Source organism: Micropterus dolomieu, linkage group LG01 (genome assembly GCF_021292245.1).
Source record: "Micropterus dolomieu isolate WLL.071019.BEF.003 ecotype Adirondacks linkage group LG01, ASM2129224v1, whole genome shotgun sequence".
Classification (NCBI taxonomy): Eukaryota; Metazoa; Chordata; class Actinopteri; order Centrarchiformes; family Centrarchidae; genus Micropterus; species Micropterus dolomieu.
In genome coordinates, this window is record NC_060150.1 from 1,486,964 (window position 1) to 1,494,693 (window position 7,730).

Here is a 7,730-nt window from a genome sequence, read left to right on the forward strand (position 1 = left end):
ACAGACGCTCTCAATTCAATCATTCAAGACTGAGCTTGAGCTATTTTGCAAAGAAGAAATTCCAGTCTCTAGATGTGCAAAGCAGGTAGAGACATACCCCAAAAGACTTGCAGCTGTAATTGCAGTGAAAGGTGGTTCTACAAAGTACTGACTCAGGGGGGCTGAACACTTTGGACACCACACTTTATTTTTTTTTTTGTGAAAATTTTTGAAAACCACATATCATTTTCCTTCCAATTCATAATTATGCATCACTTTGTGTTGGTCGGTCACATGAAATCCCAGTAAAATACATTTACGTTTATGGTTGTAACGTGAAAAAATGTGGAAAAGTTCAAGGGGTATGAATACTTTTACAGGCCACTGTATGTTGATAGATGCTTTAGGAATAGTCTTGTGGTTTGGTTGGCTACATGTCCATATCAACAGATACAGGCAACATTCACAGGCCAGGCAAAGATCAAGTGATCCTATCAATAACGTCATGTAGATAAAAAAAAGTTGAATATTTGTATTAAACAGAAATAAGTAAACTAGAGATGATCAACATGCAAAGTGCATTCCCTGATGCACAGCGCAGGAACCACTTATTATTCCAAAGAGAGACTTAAGACTTGACTTGCAGCATAAACTTGTGAAGATCTCTGGCCTGGATGAAACAGGATATTCAACGGCAAGTTTATAAAACATTGTCAACAATCTCCACGGCTCTCACCGCTCACCCCGCCGCTCACCCACAGGTTATCAGGTGGCCGGCAATTTGGGCCAACGGCCACCTGTAGCACAAGCACAACACACAGCAACACACATACCTCACAGGTAACAATCCTCTTCAAGAAGGGTTTCATATGCTCACAATAAAACACGTACTGGACTATTTGCATTCCACAAACACTTTCACATCTAGTGCATCAAGTCCACTGACAGATAACAGGACAATGTAAGCCTCACTGTTTCTGCACCACAGTCCATTATAAACCACATAATACATGAAGTTTACAAAGGCATTGCCTGGTGAGAATCAAGGCTCCTCTCACTTTGCTTAATTAGATAAGCATGCAAATATTACCTTCTTTTTTTTTTTTTTTAAATACAACAGAAACATTAGTAGTACTGACAGCCATAATTTCAGCTTGTTTTAAAACGGTGCAACGTTTTTAATGGGCATTTAGCATTAATTGAAAGTATAACATCAGAAACTAGTAAAGACCTGGGAAATGGATGCAGCAGATATTATACAAGAGAATGATGTGAGTATGACTCGTCAGTGCGCATAAAGTTCGAGTGAGCACTGACGGGGGTGAACTTCCCTCTGCGGACCAAATACATTTGCCTGAGTTAACTGGTCTTGATTTGTCTGCAGAAGAGGAGAAACTACAGACGTTGCTGCACAAACACCGAGCTGTCTTCGCTACCCATGATGAGGACTACAGCCGAACAGGACTGTACAACATGTGATACCTACAGGTGACGCCCCGCTGATGCGAGAGTGCTATAGGCAGATTCCACCCAAAATCCTTCAGGAGGTGAAGGCCCTGATCCAAGGTATGTTGGATTCACAGATTATTGTTCAAAGTGCTAGTCCATGGGCTGCCCCCATTGTACTAGTACGCAAGAAAGATGGCACAATAAGATTCTGTGTGGATTATCGCAGACTCAATTCAGTGACTCACAAGGATGCTTATCCACTCCCTCAGATTGAGGAGTCATTGGCAAGTTTGGGTAAAGCAAAGTACTTTTCCACATTGGACCTGGCTAGTGGGTACTGGCAGGTGGAGGTTGCTCCTGAAGACAGGGGAAAAAACAGCCTTTACTACACTCATGGGGTTGTTTGAATGCACCAGCAACTTTTCAAAGATTGATGCATACATGTCTAGGTGATCAGAATCTACATTCTTATTGATTGACCTTGATGATGTAATCACATTCCCCTGATTTTGCTTCTCATCTGGCCCATTTGGACTCTATTCTGGGTAAGCTGGGAAGACACTGCCTTAAAGCAAATCCTGAAAAGTGTCATCTGTTGAAGGAAGTGCAGTATTTGGGACACCATGTATCAGAAGAGGTTTCTCCAGATCCAGATAAAGTGAAATGTGTTCAAGCAACTGCAGTCTTTCCTAGGCCTAGCAGGCTACTACCGCAGGTTTGTTAAAGACTTTGTTAAAATTGCCAAACCACTGAATGAATTAAGAGGAATAAGTCCAAAACATTCCAGGGACTAAGGTCAGCAGCTAATGGCTAAGTGGCTAACTCTCCACCTCTATCCTTTAGAACACCACTAGCAAAACTTTTCTATTAAATAAACCTTTGTTTATCTAACTCTAACCTGTCCTGTGTCTGCTTCTGAATCCCAGTGCATTCGGTGTGACATTGTTTCAGAAATATCTAATGTTTGTCAGCATCGTAGCCTCCACCACTCAACTGCTGTGACCTGGGAGGAAACCGGGAGAGGACAATGAGAAATGTGATTCTCGGGAAAATTCAGTAGGTTTGGCATGTATGGACAACTGAATGTTAGGCTTATTGGGCTAAGAGGAGAAGTGATAGGAGCTATATTTAATTAAATAATGCCTTTCTATTGACAAATGGCTAACCCTCTGAACATGCCCATAATCGCCCATTATAATCAAACTGAATCGTGAGGTGCCTATGGTTTACCAGCCCAATCTATTACCAGACACTCATCTCGTCTTTTATATGTTCTGCCAGTGTTTGTTTCACAGAAAAAATCTTAAATTTGATTGTTTATATAACACTCATATCCACCATTAACAAAATATCTCATCCATCATACTGACTGTAGCTTTAGCAGACATACCTCAGTCGAGCAGACAGCAGCTTCACTCCTGAGTCTCCTGGATCATTGTAGCTCAGGTCCAGCTCTCTCAGATGGGAGGGGTTGGAGCTCAGAGCTGAGGCCAGAGAAGCACAGCCTTCTTCTGTGACTAGACAGTCAGACAACCTGCAACCATGCACAGAAGATCATGTGAGGGTCCAGCTGTGTCAGATAAAGGAGGAAACTGTCTCCAAATAAATGAATGATGCGACTGAATCTGAATCCACAGTAACCATGTCCTGTTTATCTAGGTTGTCTGTGGTTATCTGAGTATTAGAGCATGTTAGTTTCATTTATGCTGTTGGTGTATATTCTCATTCACATCGCTCAACATTTAGTTTTTTTGTTGAATCAGCAATCCGCCCGTTCCAAGCAGTCAGGTTTTGAACGGGTACTGCACTGGTGGGTTAATGAATCCTAACCTGAGAGTTCCCAGTATACAGACTTCAGTCCATCATACAACAGCTTCACTCCTGAATCCTGCAGGTTGTTGTTACTCAGGTCCAGCTCTCTCAGACTACAGGACTGGGAGCTGAGGAAAGAGCTTCACAGCTTCTCTGTGAGAGGTTACAGCCACTCAGTCTGAAGAGGAAGACGTATTGGAATTAAGGCAAATCATTTGAAAGAGTTTTTATTGATGAATAAATCCCACTTACAGAGCTTTTTTGGAGGCACTGACGACTAGCAGCACCTTCAGAAGAACCTCCTCTGAAGCAGAGTATTTCTTCAGGTCAAACACATTCAGATCTTTTTCGGATGACAGAGCTGACCACTGAGCAGGAGAGTGTTTCTGTAAAATCTGGGTGTAAAAAGCTGTTACAAAAGGAGGGCCAGTAGTACTCCGTTTATCCTGTCAGTTCCTTAAGTCTATAATATATTTGTTTTTTTAGACCACTACTGAGGGACTGTTTGCTCTCTAGTGGAGAAGATCCATCAGTACAACTGCAGCCTGGTCTGTCAGTCTGCTGGCCACTAAGCAGCTTCACTGGAGCTGTTGTGGGCTTTGCTCAAGGGCACCTCAGCACTGCTTGGTTTATTTTCCACACCCAGATTTTATCCTGCCAGCTTGGGGATTGAACCGGCGACCTCCCGGTCACAAGCTCGCTTCCCTAACCTTTTGGGCTACTCCATTCAGTTCATACAGACAGCGGAACAGACTGATGTTTTTCTCTCCAGTGGGAGTCTCTTCGATCTTCTTCTTGATGTACTTGACTGTTACATGATTGGCTTTTGAGTCACTTCCTGTCTTTCAAGAGAGTCTGATTGGTCTGCAGTAGAAGTCCCAAGAAGAGTACTGCTGTTGGAAGTAGTGTTGTAGTAGTATAGAAACCAGTACTACATAGAGTACTGCTCTTAGTAATAGTTTAGTATTTTAGTAGCAGTGAATGCAGTACTACAGAGTACTGCAGAGACTCCTTCAATGTCCAACTCTAATTTTAAAATAAAAATAATTTATTAAACTAGAGAACTGAAATTAGGAAGTAAAATAATCAAATACGTGAGAGAAAGGATCACTTAAGCTACAATACAGTTCTAGGACGTCATGTAGTTTTAGTCAATTCTTACTATTAATGTGTCTCAGGGTTTTAAAATGGACAGCAATTTGTTTTTAAATAATTTAAAAACAGAGCTCTACATTTGTGAAAATATTGTGGCATTTAAAGGTGAATCAACAGAAATGGAACACTTTGATACAAGATTTAGAACAGATATAATAAATCCCTGCAGAGCAAGTTAATGTCATTTGACTTAACAACTAAGAGACATGACATTATTACCATGTCTATCACTACTCATGGCATCACACTTTGTCAAAGACACACATAGGGAATAGATTTTCAGTTGGTCAAAGTGGTTGAACCTGGAAACCTAGCAGCTTCTGCTGTTGAAATCACTACAAAGGCCAGCTGTTTGACTTATGAGCTTTTGTTTTGTTTTTTTCTTAAACAGCTGTCCCTGTTATGACCTGGCTCAAAAGGCCACAACAAAAGGGAGACACACCATGGTAAACAGTTAACATGTTTAACAAAAACAAGCCAAACTAATAGTTATTTCAAATTAACATAATTAATGTATGAGGTATGTAGTCTCTGGGTTCAGTAGTGTCTGTGCAGGATGATGGTTGCATGAATGTATGTGTGAAGGTGTTGTAATGTGCAAAGACAATACCACAAAACAATAGTCCAACCAAAGAAAACCCAATTAAAGGGGAAACCAGGGAGGTCTGACCTGGCCTCAACAGCAGCCTCTTTGCAAAATGAGAAAAGAGTCCCAAATACTCTACAGGGCAATTAGCCCAGGTGTCCAGAGTTACTGCAATCAGCTCTTCCTCTGAGTGAGAGTGAGTGAGTGAGTGAGTGAGTGAGTGAGTGACCCACTCATGACCCCACAAGGTCTTCACAGACGTTAACCTGCATGGTTTGCTTTCCCAGTGCCAATGTTTTAGTTCCTCAACCAGACCAAAATCTAAAATAGCCCCTAAGACACACAAGGTTTAAGGAAATTTAGTAGTACATCATTTAAGATTAGAAAAAGCACAGATTAACAGTTTCAGCCGCCCCTGGTGGTAACACCAGTACAGAAACAGGCTATGCCACAGCAAGTTTACTTCTCTGAAAGACTCCCTGCTCAACCAAAGATGACAAGGTAACATTTTTAATGTCATCCTTACCACTCACTAACGCCATAGTTCTACATGTTCCTGACTAGTTGCTCTCTTAAAGCCACTGGTAAATGCCACCATAGGCACACCCAAAAACAAAGTAAACGAAGCCATAATAATAACTTACCAGAGTGTAATGTCAACTGCAGGTACACATAGACAAATCACAACCCCAACAGGAACACTTCCCCCTAACTGCCTAGTTAAAACTTACTAACACTCATGTTGAGAATTATTTTAGAACATTACAGCCTAAATTGTTATCATTAATTACTAGAGTGAAGGTGGTCTGCATTGGCATCATTTAAAGCAGGGGTATTCAATTAGATTTCAAAGAGGTCTAGTTAGAGAAAATTTCCTGAAGCAAAGGTCCGGAACATCAAAATGACGAACTTGCGTTATCATTCAGTACTATAACCTATAGTTGTATCAACACATGTTTTTAGTCAACAACGGACTGTCAAATCAAACAATATTTCAGTCAGTTTTCACATCAAACTGGAGGGATAATAAATAACTATTCAAATAATAAATTCTAAATTTAAGTAAACTAAAGTGCCTAATTTTTAGAAAAAATGTAATAAAAAGTGTAGCCTGAAGTGATGAAGTGTAGTCTTAACCAATTTTATAATAAACACTCAACACATCATAACAAATGAACAGCTGTAAAGCCTCCTCTTCTCTTTCATTTCCTCTTACAGAGCTACCACTTTCCTACTTTCTGTTGTTCAGTGAGAAACGTGAGCTCCAGCTAGCATATTGGAGATCTATGAGATATTCTGGTTTTGAACTGCCCGTGGGAGGAATGTACATGTAAATATCTGTACATTCTTGATTAAAAGTCATGTGAAATCTCTTTTATCTTTCGCGTGTGTTTCCAAAACGTCTCTGGTGAATCTGGCGGACTCGACTCGCAAGCATCGGTATGCACAGATTTGATTGGCTGAGCAGCGTCACATGAGACGATTGGAGCACATGCGATTGGTCTGTGAGTTTCCTGGTCCTCTAAACCAGTACAGTAAATGCTAGAAAAGCTGCGCGGGTTAAAATAGAAACGCTCCGTCACGAGGTAGTAAGTCTCAATAATAAATGTGCTGTAGGTCGGCGGTCCGGAGAGGATGGCGGCTGGGTCCGGATCCGGACCGCGGTCCGCCTATTAGTGACCTCTGATTTAAAGTATTATTTTATAGTGTAAAGTTAAGATCACAATGCTGAAACTCTATAGCTCTGAGAGTGTGTGGTCGTGTGGCAGTAACAGTAGCACATTTGTGTGTAAGCAGGTGTAAGCAGGCATGTGTGCTCTGGGAGCAGAATGAGCACAGCAAGGCATCATCAAAAACACCAGAAAAGGAAAATGTAGAAGCAGAATTAGTGAAAATTGTGTTACAAAACATACATCAATACAGTAAGAATGTCCTGTCTATAGCACACAGCACAAGAGACACAAGCTTATTCCACAAAGTCAGGTTTTTGGTTAAAATAGCATGATCAGCAGAGAGCATGCTTAGGACACAGAGAGGGGGAGCAGTGCAGACAAAAAGTTAGACATCAGTCAAGAAACAGTCATCAGCGATTATCCTTAATCGATATTAATAATCATTGTTAATCATTTTAATCAGTTTTATTATCTTTAATCAGTAACTTTAAGTAATAATTCTTATATCATTTTTAATCATTTTACTAGTATTAATCATTAATCATTCTTAATCATTTTCTTTTCACATAGATGTGCTTTGGTTTTTACTTATAAGTAGGGAACTGTACAGGTGCTGGTCATAATTAGAATATCATCAAAAAGTTGATTTATTTCAGTAATTCCATTTAAAAAGTGAAACTTGTATAATGTATACATTCATTCCAAACAGACTGATATATTTCAAGTGTTCATTCCTTTTAATTCTGATGATTATAACGGACAACTAATGAAAACCCCAAAATCAGAATCTCAGAAAATTTGAATATTGTGAAAAGGTTCAATATTGAAGACACCTGGTGTCACACTCTAATCAGCTAATTAACTCAAAACACCTGCAAAGGCCTTTAAATGGTGTCTCAGTCTAGTTCTGTAGGCTACACAATCATGGGGAAGACTGCTGACTTGACAGCTGTCCAAAAGACGACCATTGACACCTTGCACAAGGAGGGCAAGACACAAAAGGTCATTGCTAAAGAGGCTGGCTGTTCACAGAGCTCTGTGTCCAAGCACATTAATAGAGAGGCGAAGGGAAGGAA